At 44.6% G+C, this 18,211-nt stretch overlaps 1 pseudogene across 1 annotated transcript; it reads left to right on the top strand.

Annotated features, from left to right (window-relative positions):
• The first annotated feature begins 1,969 nt into the window (after positions 1–1,969).
• On the top strand, positions 1,970–2,480 carry LOC308416603 (small ribosomal subunit protein uS13-like; annotated as a pseudogene). Its single transcript has one exon. The product of its transcript is annotated as a small ribosomal subunit protein uS13-like (transcript).
• The last annotated feature ends 15,731 nt before the right edge of the window (positions 2,481–18,211 follow it).

Here is an 18,211-nt window from a genome sequence, read left to right as displayed (position 1 = left end):
CACACACACACACACACACACACACACACACACACACACATAGTGATCCAGGCCTGGCCAACTCTGATACACCTCCCCCACTCTTTGCACACCAGTTCTCCCAGTGAAGTGAGTGGTTCATACTGGTGCCTTTGTTGCTTTCCATTGGGTCCTGTGGAGACAGAACAGGTCTTGAACTTCAGGCCACGGCTTCAAGTTTAAAGCACAGCCTTCCCGGGACGTGAGGCACAGCTCAGCAGTTCTACTTGTAATTTCCAGCACCACACATTGACAAATTCAACAGCCCATGGATTTCTGAACTAGCCACGGACAGTGGTGGAGGGAAAGGTCTGGAGAGAAGACAGAATGATCATCTTGAGTCTCAGTAACATCTACTTGCCTTTCTTTAGCCTGCTCAACCTGGAGTGCTTGGGCCTATACTGCAGCAGAAGTCACCAGCACAGTATTGTATCAAAACATTGCTCTGAGGCCAGGAGTTGAGGAAAAAAGCCAGGATCCAGAAGACTTTGATCTGGCTCAAAGTCAAAGGCTTGTCAGCTGGGCTAGATGATGGGTGATGTTGCTATGTGCTTTTGATAACCACGAGGAGAAAGCACTTGTGCTTCCACCTTTTGATCTATTTTGACCACTTCATTCTATGAATCAAGTCATCATAAAGCCTGAACACTTATGTGTGAGTGCTTTCCTGTCTCAGAACCTCAAGACAGAACCCAGTCACTTGAAAGCCTTCATCGAAGCCCATGGTGGAGGCACTGGGGAGAGGGTTAGCTAGCAAGGTGCTTGCCTTGAAAGCTTGGGGACCTGGGTTGGAAGCTGGGCATTGCAATATGTGGTTATAATTACCATAGTTGGGAGATGGGGCTCACTGCTCAGCTGCCCTAACCTACTTGTAAATTCCAGGCTAGTAAGAGGTGTCCAAAAGCAAAGTAGATAGCTACAGAGGAATGGTAATTCTCCTGTGGCCTTCACAAGTGCCTGTACACATCTACGCATTCCCATGTGGCACAATCATGCATGCATACATACATACAAACATACATACATACATACATACATACATACATACATACACACACACACACACACACACAGAGAGAGAGAGAGAGAGAGAGAGAGAGAGAGAGAGAGAGAGAAAGACAGAGAAAGGAGAAGGGAAGAGACATCAAACTTTCTCAGCCCTGGGGCAACACTAGAACAAAATGGGAAAGTATTTACTTCTCTCCACATAAAGCAAAATAGGAAAATCTGTGACACTATAGGAGTTTTTCTCATTGTACATCCAGCCTGTGATCCCTGATAGAGGAAAAATGAGAGAGAAGAACTTCACAACTTTTCCTACATGAGATGGCTTTCAGATTGCTCTGCTAGGAGTGGAGTCTTAGGTGAGCTGGAGTTCTAACTTTCCACACTAGACATAAGCAGGATTCAGGTGGCAATGACTCAGGTCATTGAAAGAATTCATGAAGAGTAGGGACTATAAGAAAAGAGAGTGTCAGCTGACCACAGGGAACCCCTCAAGGTTTCTGACCTACATCTGCTTGAGAGAAAACTGTCTGATAGCAAGAAAAAAAAATCAAGAAAGGAGCAGGCCAGGCCATTTCCAGACCTCAAATAGGTGGAAAGAATTCATATTCTCACCAAGAGGCAGGTCTCATCACAACTGGGAAGTCAGACTCCTCAGAAAGGCTGTTTCTTAACAGTGGGACTAAGGATGTCCTAGAATTGGACTTCTCTCCCCCACCACCACCAATACTTTGGGCCTTTTAGGCTGGTGTGTTCTCCATTTGAAAGAAGGGAGCTGTGCTGTATATTGTAAGAAATTAACATCATTTGTGCTTGGAAAAGAACTCAGTAAAGTATATGCTATGAAAACCAAAGTTTGATCCCCAGAACCCATATACAAAAGTTTGAGTGGTAGTGTGCTCTTAAAATCTCAGACATCTCCACAGGAGGCCTACACGCCACAGCCATGTCTCTAGTGATTCCTGAGAAGTTCCAGCACATCTTGTGAGTACTCAACACCAACATCGATGGGCGGCGGAAAATAGCGTTTGCTATCACTGCCATTAAGGGTGTGGGGCGGAGATATGCTCATGTGGTGTTGAGGAAAGCAGACACTGACCTCACCGAGAGGGCTGGAGAACTCACCGAGGATGAGGTGGAGCATGTGATCACCATCATGCAGAACCCACGACAGTACAAGATCCCAGACTGGTTCCTGAACAGGCAGAAGGATGTGAAGGATGGGAAATACAGCCAGGTTCTATCCAATGGTCTAGACAACAAACTGCATGAGGACCTGGAGCGCCTAAAGAAAATTCGAACCCATAGGGGGCTGCGCCACTTCTGGGGCCTTCGTGTCCACGGTCAGCACACCAAGACCACTGGCCGCAAGGGCTGTACTGTGGGTATATCCAAGAAGAAATGAATCTCTGGGCCTTTGCTGTTAATAAATAGTTTATATACCCATGAAAAAAAAATCTCAGACATCAAGATACTGAGACAAGTAAGGTCCTGGGGCTATCCAGCCTAGCCCAACCAATGGTTTACAGGGGAGAGAGAGAGACAGAGACAGAGACAGAGAGGCAGAGAGACAGAATCAGAGATCCTGCCTCAAAAAAGCAAGGTGAATAGCATTATCCAAAGTTGACTTCTGGATTCCATACACGTTGATACATGTGTGCACAAACATACACACACAACTTTATACGTATACAGAGATGCTGGCAGCATCTATGACCTTCACCCATTAGAATCAGTGGCATCGTCCTCCAAGCGGCCATCACCAAAGGAGCAAAGCCATGGTATTTGGGAACCACTGCTCTGCACCAGAACCTCCTTCAGACCTCTCACAGATCTCATCACTAAACCCCAGCAGGACCAATCTGTCTGTAAGTCCTGTAATCTTCTACCAGAACCCACCCAACTGGAATAGAACAAAATTAAGCATTTGACAATGCAAAAGCCACAATAGCTAAAATCCAAACTGATGTGTTAAAAAAAAAAAAAAGGAAATACAATTTAAATGCAGGAGGCAAATCAATCAGGAGAGATAAATGGGGAAAATAACAGGAGGGAATGAACTCCAACCGCATCAGCCCTGAATCCACTCTTCTTCATTGCCTCATGTACTTGGGAAGACAGAGAGCACCTTGAGCCAGGGAGAAATGAGAGGTATAAGAAGACACCTAGAAATTGGTTGTTATTTGGTGTTGATGCTTTGATAGTGTTCCAGGCCCACTGAGTCACAGTGGTCTTAGCTGGGTCACATGTATTAAGGGACTTTCCGACTTCACAATGGCCTTTCTGTGTATCCAGAACCAAGCATTTCTGGCAAAAGTCTGTAATAGTAATAGTAATAGTAATTAAGATAATTAAAAAATAGAGAAGCAGATGGCAAAAGAAATTCCTTGCTCATTTTCTACCCAATCAGTTACTTCATGGTCAAAGCCCAGGTTAACAGGAAGGCCCTGAGCTGACAATGTAGGGAGAGAAGTTACAAGGCTGAGTCCAAAAGCAGGCTGGACTTTAGCAGGTCTCTTGGGTGTGTTAGGCTTGAAAACTAGAGCACCAGGGTTTGTTTTTTCTACTACCTTCTCCTAAACAGTACTGAGAGCCCCGGTGCACATGACTGTAATGGCTCAATGGCTTTGGACTATTTTACATTCGGAAGTGTTTACTACTGAACTTGGATAATGGAAAAGAGTCAGCCTGTGGTGAACACAGGACCACTGAAAGATATCTGTATTCAGATAACGGAGAGCAGCGATCTCTTCAGAAAGTAAACACGTGAAATCTGATGAAAAGATCACAGGCAGAATAAACAGCAAGGCTGGGCAGCAGGCAGACGCGATGTGTCTGCCAGACCGGAAAAGATGCCTGGCTTGTGGGCCTCCTCCCACGTCTCCCAGCTCTGAACTTAAGCACAGTTTAAAATTCAGGTCAGGAGACCAATACCCCATTTGTTGTTTTCAACCTTGGCCTGCCCTTGAGCCCAGGAAGTGGGGTCCAGTATGAACCATGTAAATGCTAACCACTAGCAAGGGAGTGGCCTGGGGCTCATTTAATGCACGTGGCTAGACTGCTGGCTGTCAGTGGTAGTAAACAATTCAGCCACAGACACAGTTGTGGCGATCACAGATGACATTTCTGCACAGTCTCCTGCTGAACACCTTTTCGAGTTACTTCGGAGTGATAATGGAGAGGTGCGGAAGTCTTATTTATCAGAACTGGAATGGGAGACGGGGTTTTTCACTAGGAAAAGTTCAGGACAGAGCCTCAGACACTACTGTAAAATATCTGCTGAGATATTTCGACAGTTTTCCCCTCTCCAGGGGACTGGAAAGTAGCTGCAGTGACAATTCTGCAATGACGAAATTCTGTCCCTGTCCGATTAATTACTTGTGAATAATAACGTCTCCGGTTTCTTTCAATCATTTTATAATTGTACACCTTTTGCTCTGTCTGATTGGGCAATGAATTAATGAATAAGGACTACTCCTGAATTTAATTAACACCATTTTTCCTGTGGCCTTTGCATCTGTTGCTAACATGGAAATTCCCTCTCCCAGAGCTGGAACTGGAAGAAGCCAGCCTTGAACCCTGAAAAACCGGTTCCTCCCAGTCAGGCTGGCTTCCCTACTGCCAAGTGTGGGTGACTAAAGGTCTCAGGTATTTGCCAGAACTTAGGGGAGGGCTTTCCTAATAACAGCATCAACATTCAAAGGTTTCCCTTTTGGTAAAGCATTAGCAATGCGCATGCTACAGTGATCTACAGAGATGGGTAAGTGAGCTCTCTGGGAGTCGGTTACAGTGTCATTCATAATTTATTCTGGGTACAGTGATGAGCTGATCAGATTTCATGTGTGTCTACTTTCTGAAAAGATAACTACTACCCAGGGTAGAATACACATATTTTTTAGGGTGACGCATTTACCTCTAGTTAACATTTTCAAACTATAAAGTCCTTCCTATAAATAAATAAATTAAATTAAATTTAAAAAGTTGTATGGGCCTGAAAACTAAAGCTCATGTTTAAAAAAAAACTAAAAGACCGTTCTGGAATCTTTCTATCTCGATCAAGACAGCCATGAACTCTCCTGTTAAGCACACAGACAGACAAACGGGCATTTCTTCCCAGAGACAGCTAAGTTCAGACTCACAGAGTGCTGGGGTCACACAGCACACTGCAGTTCCCAGGTGTGGACACCAGCGACCCAACTCCGAAATCATTGAGCAGATTTTTGTTGTTGTTTCTACATCATTACATTCACCTGGTATGTTGTGCCCTCCAACACACTGCAAAAGCTGAAAAAACTAAAGCATTTTTTTAAAGTGTTTTATGAGATACAATAAATTAAACTTGGTAGACCACAGTAGGCACCTGGCCAGTGGGTTGGTTTGTGGCCACGGTTGGCCACAAACGCCTCCATTACTATGTGGTATATCTCTGAGCTCAGGGTGCACCTGCCCTCCCAACCTTGTGTGCCCCAGCTGTACCTCACATCCGCTCACTGGCTGCTCAGTCACCTTCAGGCCGGGACACATGTGGATGAAACAAACTTTGGCTCTTCTCTGGGAAGGAAGCCAGTCCCTCTTCACCAAGTCTGTGACCATCACATGGTTTTTCAGGCTGGTACTAAATGTAGTTATCTGAAAGGTGGGGTGCACAGCCTTCCCCTCTTCGGAAGGTTTTGCAGGCATTCCGGAGCGCTGCACGATACTGGGAATCTTGTGACTTCAGCAAGCCAGCCTGGCAAACACAATTTTCTTTGTTTGATGCAGGTATCGAGTGCAGCAGGAGGAGTTTGGGACCAGCCCCAGTGCAGGTCTGTGTCCTTCCAACTTCTGACAGTTGCTCCAAAATCTTAGCTATGGGGGCTCACGACGTGGTTGTGAAAACCCCTCGGGCGACCTTTAAAAATCACAAGAGAACTTCCTTCCAGCGGCAGCCTGGCCAACTCCAGCCTCCCGCCTGGGCTCTGAGCTCTTGTCCTCTCTGATTTCAAAGAGACTCATTTCATTCTCACTGTTTTCTACTTGCCTTCAAGTTCCAGATGCTGTATTTGCCTGGTTACCAAAAGGTTAGATGTGTGTTTCCATCTCCAGACCCCTCAAATCCAAATCAATTATTTACAGAGCTCTGTACAAAGGAACCAGGAGGGATAATTGCTGCTTTTTAGAATGTCTGCCTTTGCTGGCCAGGGGCCTGAAAGGAACAAGCACAGACTGCCTACCAGCACAAAGAGTGGCCTCAGCCCTGCAAGAGATAAGAGCGCATTCAGGGAAAAAGACTCACCAAAGTGACAGCTACGGATGGGCAAGGGGACAGACGTGCTGTGCCTGTCAGGACAATGGCTCAGGTAGGCGTTCCCAACCAGAGTCAACTATAAAAGTCCTATCACACCCTGTGCCTCAGTTTCCCCAAGAAGAACACAGGTAGAAAAACCATTCCTACCAGCCCCTCCCCAGGTTATGAGGATCAGGAGAGCTATACAGCGAGACATAAAAGAGCCGCATGTGCCAAAGCTGTGGCACACACCCTGTTTAGAAGACAGTTGCTCATCTTCTGCTCAGATTATTTTTACACAGTTCTCTCTCCACAGCAGGACCTTCACAGTGCCAGGCTTATGAAGGTTTATTTTATGCAAAAAGTTATTAGATTCTGAATGTCAGGTTGTTTAGAGTACAGACCCAAGGAGTATTCCTTGCTATTTTCATTTCCTGTGTTGGGGCTGTTTCTTCTCATCTGGCCTAGGGAGCCATTAGTCAAGGGCCTGTGTAAGACAAAGGTGACAGCAACACATAGAACTCTTCTTTCAGGGGACATTTGCTTCACAAGCCAGGGAAGGCCTTGGTGACTTTCCCAGGAGCAGAACTAGGTGTCAGCTAACCCCTTGCTCCTTCCTCCTGTGCACTGGGGCCCTGCAAGTCACCGTTTTTGGCTGGAACCTGGTTGATGGGGTTTTAGACTCCTGTTGCTAGCAGCAAGAGCCCGGGAGGAAGTGACTTGCAGTCATTTTGAACAATATTCACACCTGGGTGTGAAGACAGTACACACAGACTAAATACCAGCCCCAGGTCACAGGACATGGTCTCCTGTGTTCATCTGTGACTCTGGTTTTTCTAAAATGTCTGTAAGAGCACAAACCCCAGCTGGTGGCAGACCTTATTTACAGTACAACTCCCCAGGGATCTTGGGTTTAGAAGCCCCGGGATAAAGGCAGCCAGGGAAGAAATTTGAATAATAAAATAATTAAGATTTATATAAGACCTCAACAAAGGAAGGAATCTGCATACCTGGTTTGGGTTCTGAAGGTCTAACCTGTGCCTCCCTAAAGTCTCCAACTGAACCAATGCTACCGTGAGGGTCCTGCAGGTCTGAGAACAATCAAGACTTTTCTTCTACTACAACACACCGAATGATACTGAGCCACATAAAAGCTACCAGAATTGCCTGTCTAGAAGTCCCAAAAACAGCCAAGGGAAGTTTACTTGGGGTTGACAGGTTCTTATGGAAGCCAGCTGTCACAGGCATCACCAAAGTTCATGGGCTCACCGGGACTGTGAGTGACTTCTCCCTCTCCTTTGAGTACAATAGCGGCTGGTCACAGAACATGGTTGTAATGTAGCCAAATAAAAGGCCTAAGGATTCTAGGCCAGGATGACTGACCTGGCATCTTGAGATTGTTAGATCCAACCTCTCAGTGTATGGAATCAGAATGGAAGACCAGAGAGCAGGGATGTTGGATGAGAGCATCCACTGACAGCTGGGAGATGAGTTTGCATGGATGAGTTGGGAGAGGAGATGCTCTAACAAGTGCATCAGCTGAGCTAAGGCTCCTCTGCTCCAGCATCAGCTTTCTTTGTTAACAGCCCCACCCCCACCCCAGCTGTTCTGACCATCTTAGACTTAAGAACGGATCGCTTCGGACCATTGCAGACATCAGCAAAGAGTCACTATACCCACTTGAGGCAGGGTCTCTCCAAGGAAAAGAACCTCCTCCTGATTATGTCTCTGACAGGGAGCTGGTTCACAGCCTTTTGTTTGGCCTTGGACCACTGTCCCACCCATAGTACATTTATCTTCTGTCGTGAAATATGTCGGCTCCCCATGTCCCTCATAGAATTAGCCCTACAACCTCAGATGAACTGCAAAAGTGCCCTTGACTCAGTTTCCCCATTTATTCAGTAGGACTGACATTATTAAACAGCACTGGAGTGGAGGCTAGAGGCAAGGCTCCCCCCAGTTCTTTCCAGAGACCTCCACTTAGGTAAACCCAGGATTCTTGACTTCTACAGAAAGGAATATCATGTTGAATGAATACAGTTAGAGTTGGAGTTCGTCAAGGAGACATTACAACATGGCCCATAGTAACAGGTTAATAGGAACTTGGGGGAAGGATAGTCACACCTAAGTTGATGTAGGCTTTTCAATAGAGTCATACCAGATGTCTTAGCAGTGGCCATATGTATTATTTTGGAAAGTCTCACGTTCTACGATTGCTAAGAAGCCCCATCTTCCTGTTTCCAGTTGACAAGACAGGATTGCCTTCTGATCGAGTGAAATTTTTTATGAGACTCTTGGAAAATTAGGGCTGGAGAGATGGCCCAGTGGTTAGAAGCACTGGTTGATCTTCTAGAGTACCCAGGTCCAGTTCCCAATAGTCACATGACAAATCACAACCATCCGTAACTCCAGACCCAGGGGATCTAATGCCCTTCTGTCCTCCATGGGAGTGACACTCACATGGTACATACCCGTATGTGCAGACAGAACACCTATACACATAAAGTAAAATAAATATGTTTTAAAATTTATTTCTAGAACAAATTATAGGTTTCTATCTAGAAAAAAAGAAAGGTCGCGCCGAGTCATATACATCTAGGTCATTTTTGCATTCTTATCTGCTATGTCTATAGGGAAAGAAAGAGCAATGGTGCCGTCTCTACGTAGGCAACTTCATGGCAAATTTTATTAACTGAAGTAGAATCTTGAACTCTCAGCTGGTGAAAGGCATCGGTCACACTCCAGAGCAAGTCATCCTTCTCTCTCAGTCCCCTTACATCCCCTGCCTTCTCCGTTGCCACAGCAGCAATGCCTTTCTTCTTCCATGGCTGCGGTGAAGCCTGGAAGAAAGGGCATAAGCCAAGTGCTTGGGGCAGAGGCTGGCTCTGAGGGACTCCAGGGATAGCTACCATCATCACCCCAAAGGCAAAGACTGAAACCAAGAGGTAGCCAAGCATCTCCACACTTGAGCTGCTAAAGAGACCGAAACCGGAGCTGGGGAGAAGCCTCAGTCAGCCCCACACAAGCAGAATAACCTGAATTAGATCCCAAGAATTCAAATAAGAAAAACTGGGCATGACAGCTTGAGTTTGTAATCCAGAACCAGGGAATTAGAAATAGGAAGATCCCTGGTACTTGCCTGGGCTAGACTGCTGGAGCACTTCCCCACTTGTGAGGTGGACAGCAACTAAGGAGCACCCCATAGACTAAGCCTTGGCCTTCACACACATTCCATATACATGTGTCTGCACGTGAACAGGTACCTCCCAAACTCATACACACACAAGTGCACACACAGATGTGCACACACATATACTTTTAAAGTAAAAAAGCGGGAACCCATCATATAGTTCCAGGACTCTTGGCCTGTAGTGCTGATACAAGCTGAGGCCATTTGATTTTCTTACCTGGGAAATAGAGCTAGAGTTTCCCCTGAGCAGGCTGCTATCAGACACATTCTCTCCCAAAGGTCAGAAAGCTGACTGGAACCAAATCTTCTGGGGATTCTGCTGTGTCCCTCTCCCATCTCACAACAGGAGCACCAAGATATTATTATAGATGTGCACTACCATACCTGGCCTTACACATATTCTGGGAATCTGAGCTCAGGTTCCCTGCACTTGTGTGCCAAGTGTACAAAAAGGCATCAGTGTGAGGCTGTGCTACACTGGTGCACTGTGCCTCAGCAGTGCACAGTGATCAAGAACATGAATGCTTTTGAGGTTTCCCAGCGTTCCCATTACTGTGAGCCTTCCCTTCACCCTGAACCCCAAACTGACTCATAGGCTTCATGAAGGCTAGCTTGTCTCTGACCGCACTAAATGACCAGTGTAATTCTCTAAATGTTGATGTGCCCACTTTCACCTTACTCTCATGTTCAACCTCAGACCCTTAATTTTACATTCCTTGGAGATAATTAGAGCTAAATAATGCCATGAGAAAGAACTCTCCTGATAAGATTAGAGATCTTTTGAGAGATGGGGACCCCCCCCCTCATGCCTTACAGTGGAGCACAGCAAAGATCACATGAGGTCAAGGGCTATACCATTTGTCATTGAAACAGTCATTGCATTGTTTCCCTGATCTCAGACATTAGCTTCCAACACTGAGAAATTCTCACACATCGCTTAAGCCACCACTGTCTTTATGGCAGTGCAACTGACTGAGACAAGTCCTGGAAAACCTTAATAGTGGGTTCTTGTGAGAGGCCCAAAACAGGTATTTGACCCACATGAGACCAATCCAGGTCCATCCTGGATAGCCAAGGTCCTGAAGTTTTGTGGATATGGGTGACTAGGAGTAACATGAACACTTTAGGCACTGCTAGTACAGGTGGCAGCTGTCCCTGAGAAGCTTTGATTAGAGACAGGCACATCCAGATAACTATGCAACCTTCTGCCTCTGAGTACAACGAGGAACTCTGGTATGTCTGTAATTCTTTCTCTCCTAGGTAATAGCAATTGGCTTAGAGTTTTGACTTTGAACCAACAGAGTTTGTGTTCATCTTTGTAGTACCATTTATGCACTACAGATACAACACAGTTGTACACCAGGCACCAGAGAAGCAGAGGTGAAAGGCAAATCCTACTTCCACAAGAGTGCATTGCTCAGCAATAGACTAACCCTTGACAAGAATTACTCTGAACACAAAGATGTCTTCTATGAGAATTTGTACTCCTATGATGGGACCATCAGGAACCCTCTTAGAATCTGGGACATAGCATGGAACCTAGAAGGGTTACTGGACTTCAGTGGAAGCCCAGGGCTAGAATTCCATGAATAAAATCCAGATATAGGAGACTTCTCATCACCCTGCCTCAAACATTCATGAAGGGGATGACAAGACCCAAGACATTGGGTTGCAACTGTTTGTGCTACTTCTCATAGGAAACAACGTCTTAGACTCTCCTCTCTCTCTCTCTCTCTCTCTCTCTCTCTCTCTCTCTCTCTCTCTCTCTGTGTGTGTGTGTGTGTGTGTGTGTGTGTGTGTGCATGTGTGTGTGTGTGTGTGTGTGTGTGTGTGTGTTCACATATATGGAAGTCTCAGGTAGCCGTCTTTGACTTCACTTTAAGACTGGGTCTTTTGTTGGGCGCTGCATTTACCAGGCCAGCTGGCCCTCAAGCTTTCGGGTGTTCTCCTGTCTCCATTTCCTGTCTTGCCCCAGGAGCACTGGCATTACAGATGTGGACTACCATACCTGACTTTACATGGATTATAGGGATTTGAACTGAGGTCATTACTCTTTTGTGCCAAGTAATTCATCTACTGAGCTGTCTCCCCAGCCTTTCTTTTCTTTTTCTTAAAGCAAGCAAGTCATGTGCTATGAAACTTAGACCTCTGTTTTGCTAATGTCCTGTAGAAAGTTCTATCACAATTTTCTGACTTGGTTCCTAAAGAAACTGCCATTGGTGGACCATTGCTAGCCCATTGCACTAAAGTCACATCAACAAGCCCCAAACATGTTTACAGTTGAGACAGATGGGGAATGAGGCTCTTACTCTCCTTATCCTGGATGTGATATAAAGGGTTGCCTAGAATATGCATTGAAGTATTTAAATGATGAATTATTCAAAAAGAAGGAGAACTGTGGGTACCTGGTGCCAGAAATTCATGCTTGTGAATTCTTAATCTCTAGTGGGATTACTGTTGCGACTGTGAAAGACGTCCTAATTATGCAGCTTCAGAGATGATTTTCTGCAAGGCCTGTGCTGATCTAAAAGGCATTAGGCTACAATAAAAACAGATGACTGTGGATTTCTGAATTTATAACCAAGTCTTCCTTTTGGAGCTGAGTGACACTATATCTATGGATGCTTTACTCACCAGGAAGAAACTGAAATTCCCCCCTGGCACAAGGGCTGACTGCTGGAGCATCCTTCAACAAAAACAGATGTGTGAGAGCCACAGAGGACCACTGAAAACTCACATACCCTTCTGTTAGGGTACTGCTTGATGCATGCTAGAACAGAAAAGATGGATTGAGAGTGCTGTGTTCGTTAAATAAACTCATTGGTTCAAAATTTAGGTGGAGCCGTTGCTTTGTTCTGTCATCATATGGGGTGACTAAACATGTGTTTATGCTTTTCCAAGAAAGGTCAGCAACAAAAACCCTAGGCTTTTTAACATAAGAGAAAGAGAATGTCAGTTTATTTGATAAGTCTATTCATTGCTACATATTTGAGCTGAGTGATTGCCTCAGTGAAGTGGAAAAGAAAGAGTCTTTTAGTCATCAGATGTGTTTGAAGGGTAGTATTAATTGTACATATAAAAGAATCTAGAGTCATCTGGGAGACTGGCTTCTGGTCATGCCTGTTAGGGGTTGTCTTGATTGTGTTTACTGAGATGGATGAAAAGACTAGTCCACTATGGGTGGCGCTATTCTCTAGTGCTTTCCTATACAGAACTATCCTATACAGCATAAGTGGGAAAAGAGAGCTGAGCAGCAGCATATATTGATCTCTGTTTCTCAGTGTAAATTTGATGAGGCCACTCCGCTTCAAGACCCTGCTGCTTTGACTCCCCACCATGATGGATTATATATCCTTGAGCTATCACTCAGAATCAACCCTTTCTACATGAAGTAAATTTTGTCGGCAGCATATTTCACCACGGAAACAGGAAAAGGAACTAAGGCGTTGTTCGGTGGATGTAGGAAATAAAAGATGTATATAAGTATTTTCTCCTAATTGAAACACCAACTCTGGAAATGGTCCTGAGGCTCCTAAGATTCCAGAAGCTCCAGAAGAAAGTCATGAGACTCATAGGCTGGTTGACAAGGATATATAAGCAGTAAGGAACTGCTGGACAAGGAGAGTAGACTGTCTGGCAGAACTGCATATAGGATGTGCTGGAGCTCTAGGACTATAGCCATGGGCCATACTGGGTGGGCTTTTCATAATGTGACTACCACTGAGTGACCCACATTCCTGTAAGTAACTCCTGATCTATGCTGCTGTTACTAACCCAAATGAACTCACTGGTTCCAAGATAGAACCAGTAGGTAGAGTCATTTCTTAGTTCTATCATCACATGGGGGTGACTAAACATCTGTTTATGTCTTCCCCCCCCCAAAAAAAAGTCAGCAACAAAAGGAGCTGATGGTTTTATATGCCATTTTCTCTATTGTGAATAGAAACTTTCTCCTACTTCTTTCGGAGTGTTTGGGAAATCATGATAATTCGATGTCTGGAAAGTGGCAAACATGGGGCGGGGTCAGGGTGGGGGAAGAACAACAGGAATACGAACAATATTGGCACATTCATCTCCATCATGCACTTGCCCCCACTTCTGCAAACAATTGAGAATCATTTATTTAGCGCCCACTGGGTGTTCAATGCTGTGCCAACTGCTCTGATTAAATATTCAAAGCCACTTGTAATGTTGCTGAAAAACAAAGCAACCCACAGATAAGGGGGAAATCATATTTCTCTCCTTCAGATCCACTGGGAGGAGTTATTTGAAGACAACGCATGGTGTTTTCCAATTTCCCTCCAATGTCACTAATGGATCTCAAAAAAGAAAAGCCATGATTTTAGAAATTGCCTTTGATTTTAGAGAGTAGATATCAACAAGCACGAGGATGGAGGGTTGCAGCTGATTTTTTTTCCTGGAAATATCAAACTCAATTTCCTGTTTACATCCTAGAGTAATTTAACTCAACAAGAAAACTCAGTTGGCTGCCATCTTCCTCTCCCTTCCATGCAGTGGCTGTGCCTTCTTCCACAGGTGCACACAAGGAGGATTCTGGTTCAGGCCTGGCTAAGGGAGCAAAGGACCTAGCACTGTGGCTTTAGAGTGGACATGCAACTTGTTCCGATCAACTCCACACAAACACGTCCACCATCGCTTTCACGCTCACTCTCAGCTGTGTTTTCTTATGCAGTTAAATGAATCTTCCAATGAGTTAATATAAACTTGTTTCTTAAATATTTATCAGCAAAATCCCTAGGGGTATTTTAAGCTTAGCCTCTCCATTTTCATGAATAAAGGTTTACTGGCTCACAGCAACTGTGAGCCTTACGTACTGACTCCATCTCATGTAACAGGTCAGAACAGCTGACTTGAAGTGTGGGCTGTTGGAAGCCTGGTAGATGAAGCCAGGCTCTTTGGCCAATGTGTGTGCATTTTTCCTGGTTGCCGTGAGGGAAAACAATGACTTTCTATATGCCCCTGCCTCTCAGCTTGCCCACACCCATGACAGCATGTCTTATAGTTGTGAGGAACCTCCTTGACCCCTCAAAGGACTTAATAGGAAGGTAAATAACCCAGATATTTTTTTCAAGATGATAGTTACAGGGAAAGATGTGGCTCAAAGGTCATGTTCACATATAAATAGTGGCAATCGAAGTGAACAGAATTTTGACTTCCCAGAACTCCCATGAACTCATATCAACACTATCTACCTGTCAAAACAAACAAACAACTTGAGCAGACCATTCTTAAAAGAAGAAACACAAATGATTATTATCTTTTAAACTATCCCGAGTGCTTTCCCATCAGAGACATGCCAATCAAAACTGTCTAGGGATATCACTTCACCCCAGTCAGGACTGCTATCATTTTTTAAAAGTGGGGGAGGGGACAAACGATGAAGATTTGTGGAAAGTAGAACCCTTATTCACTGCTCATAAAAATGTAAGCTGGTCACTATGGAAATCAGTACGAAGGTTTCTCAAAAATAAAAATAGAACTATCACATGACCCAGGTACACTATTTTTGAGTATATATGCCCAAAGACTCTATATCCTACCACAAAAGTCCTTGTACATCACATTGTTGCTGTTCCATTGACAATAGCAAGGGAATGGACATGACGAATGGATAATGATGTATGATTCATACACACAATGGAATTTTACTCAGTTGTAAAGAAGAATGGACTTTTTTAAATTACACAAAAGAGCACAGGTGTAGAAATCCTTATATCAAGTGAGTAACTCAGACTCAGGACAAATGCCATTCATCTCTCTTATGTGGATCTTTGCTTCTAATTTTGATATATGTGTGTATTTGTGGATGTTCTGGGGTGTGAGTATGAAATATGTCATGAAACTAGAAAGGGGAGCATGAGAGGGGGGAAGGGGTATTGAGGAAGGGGAAACAGAACACGTGATAGGAAACTATATTGAAGCAGGGGGAAGAGCTGAGGGTGGGGAGAGAAGCAATACAAATTGTCTTGAAAATGGTCTAATAAAATGTGTTTGTAGCCAGGTATGGTAGTACATACAGCTCCAGAGGCAGAGGCAAGCAGAACTCTGAGTTTAAGGCCAGCCTGGTCTGCATAGTGAATTTCAGGATAGCAAAGAAATCCTGTCTGAAAAGCAGCAACAATAAAAACAAACCAATTTGCATGCTAACTAAAATAGGAAGAAACTAAAATGGAGGGTCATTAACAAAGAAGAAGATGGCATGCCCCTCATCAATAATTGAATCTGGAACTTGCCAATCACTCTCCTATCTGGATGTTTGCTTCTCTGCCCATATTCTTGGTTGGGCCCAAAACAAACTTTCCAAAGCAACCTTCCCTGGCAATTCCTTTACCCAACTTGGATTTTCTGAATGTTAGTTAGTTCTTACCCTAGCAGGTATATTCATGGCTGTTTTCTAGTGTCTCCCTTGTTAGCAATTTCCATATTAGATCCCCTCCATCCTCTACTTTATCGTTACACACCTCCTAACCACTTCTTTCATTGTCAAACATGGTGAAGAACACATTCTAACAGGGTACTGAGAACACAGGTACTGAGAAGAGTGTTCCCTTAAGCAAAGGAATCATAGGGTTTTGACAGTCTCAGTCATGTTGGGAAATGAATGTTTACAGATCTAGTCACTGTGGCAGCTGTAGGGTGTGTATGTGAAGGTGAATGTGGCAGCTGCCAATCTCTTCGAAACAATTTCCCACCTGCTCTGTGTAGCTGCTTTGCTGCAGCGGTGTTGGGAGATGGGGTTTGATGGCTCACAGAACATAGGTCTGAGTCATACCTCAAAAGTTAATTGTGCGTGTTTGTAGATGACATGCTAGTAGCTCTGGAAGTGACAATCGATCGATCAATCTCCATGCTTGATTTGATCACTGGCTTCAGGACCTTGGTTCCCTAACCCTTGTATTATTAAACTATGTTCCTGAGGTCAACTGAAGCTGTTGAATATTCTCCAGAGAACATGACTACACTAAATTCCAACCCCTTGTTATGTCCTGCCTCTACCCCACCACTGGTAAATGGTCCAGTTCATTCTTAACTTGCCCCTGTAGCCTCCCAGCACTCTGGAGGTGCCACTTTCCCAACACTATTTGCACTGGGAACCAAACTGTCAACACATGGGCATTTTCAGGGATCCTTTGCACCTAAACAATCACAAGGATTCTCCCTTGTGAGACGACAGGCTTCCGATTAATTGATGGGATAAAGTTCAGCAGAGCTCACACTTTCCATTTCTAGCAGATTCCATTTCTCTGCTCTGTTTGTGGTGATCTCATACCCAACTGGGAAACCTACAGTGCACTGCAGTGTGATTGCTGAGCATCTGGAAGGTAAGGCCACCTGGAAGAATTGGTTCCTTTCCCACTTGTGTGCAGTCACGTTTACCATGTAAACACCGTCTCCCTTCCTGTGTTTTCCCCAGGTTCTCAGCCCAGTAGCTCTGATGATGTATTTCCAGCCAGCTTGGTCACCAAGGGGAAGTGGGTCTCAGATTCAGTTTCTCCTCCCTGTCCATGGCTCACAAAGCATTCCTTTCTCTGGTTTCAACAGTGCTTTCTCTACCTTGGCTTCTGTTTCCCTGATCCAGGTCTGCCTGTACCTCAGCCACAGGTCTGACTATCCCTCACTTTGCAGTTAAAATTCAAATCAGACTGCAGCCCTGTTTTTAAGTGAAGAAAACAACCTGGTGCTGAAGAGCTGGAATGAACTGAGAAATACAGGGCCAGACCAGGTGAGTAGCCTATTGTGAGTGGAGAATAGATATTGTCAGCTACCAGCAAAGATGGTCTCATCTCTTCAGCAAAACCTTTCTCCAAACATCCTCAGACATCACCAAAAACTTGTCTCTTAAGAGACTCTAAGTCAGGACAAGCTAAGAATCAAGATTAACCATCACAGCTACCTTTGGTCTTTCTATTTCCATTTGTATTGTTTTTCTCCCTCTTACAGCCAAGAGTGTGTTTGTGTGTTACACATAAGAGTGCGGGTTCATGTTACTGTGCATGTGTAGAGGTCAGAGGACAACTCCATCCAATATGTGGATCAGACATGACAGTCAGTGACTTTATCTGCTGACTCATCTCTCTACTCAATTCCAGGCTGTTTTGTGGCTGTCATGAAACATAGATAAAATGCACATTGCATGCTGTCATTAGCCATCTTTCCAGTTTCAAACACCGTTTCTCTCTACCCACGTCTAATAACAAGAGAAAAATAATAGCAGAAAGAGATAAGAGGATGTGTGTATTTTTGCTCAGGGCAAAGGAACACACTAAGCACTACAAGGTCAACCATGTGCGTTACTCTCAGTAGATCCTCACAGTCACCACATCATGTTGTACACTGGATGGTTTAGAGTCACCAGAGAGGAAGCAGCCTCAGTTGAGGAAATACCTCCGTGAGATCTAACTGTAAGGAATCTTCTCAATTAGTGATCAATGTGGGAGGGCCCAGCTCATGGCAGGTAGTGTCATCCCTTGGCTGCAGTCCTGAATCCTGTAAGAAAGCAGGATGGGCAAGCCATGAGAAACAAGCTAGTAAGCAGCAGCCCTTCATGGCCTCCACATCAGCTCCTGCCTTCAGACTCTAGCTCTGCTTGAGTTACTGTCCTGATTTCCTCCAGTGGTGGACTCTGATCGGAAGTATAAGCTGAATAAACTCTTTCCTCCCCAGCTTGCATTTGGCCATGGTGTCTCATCTCAGCAATAGAAACCCTGACT

Source organism: Micromys minutus (genome assembly GCF_963924665.1).
Source record: "Micromys minutus genome assembly, chromosome: 2".
In the NCBI taxonomy this organism is placed as follows: Eukaryota; Metazoa; Chordata; class Mammalia; order Rodentia; family Muridae; genus Micromys; species Micromys minutus.
Note: the sequence above shows the minus strand (reverse complement) of the source record. Positions and strands in the feature narration are given on the sequence as shown.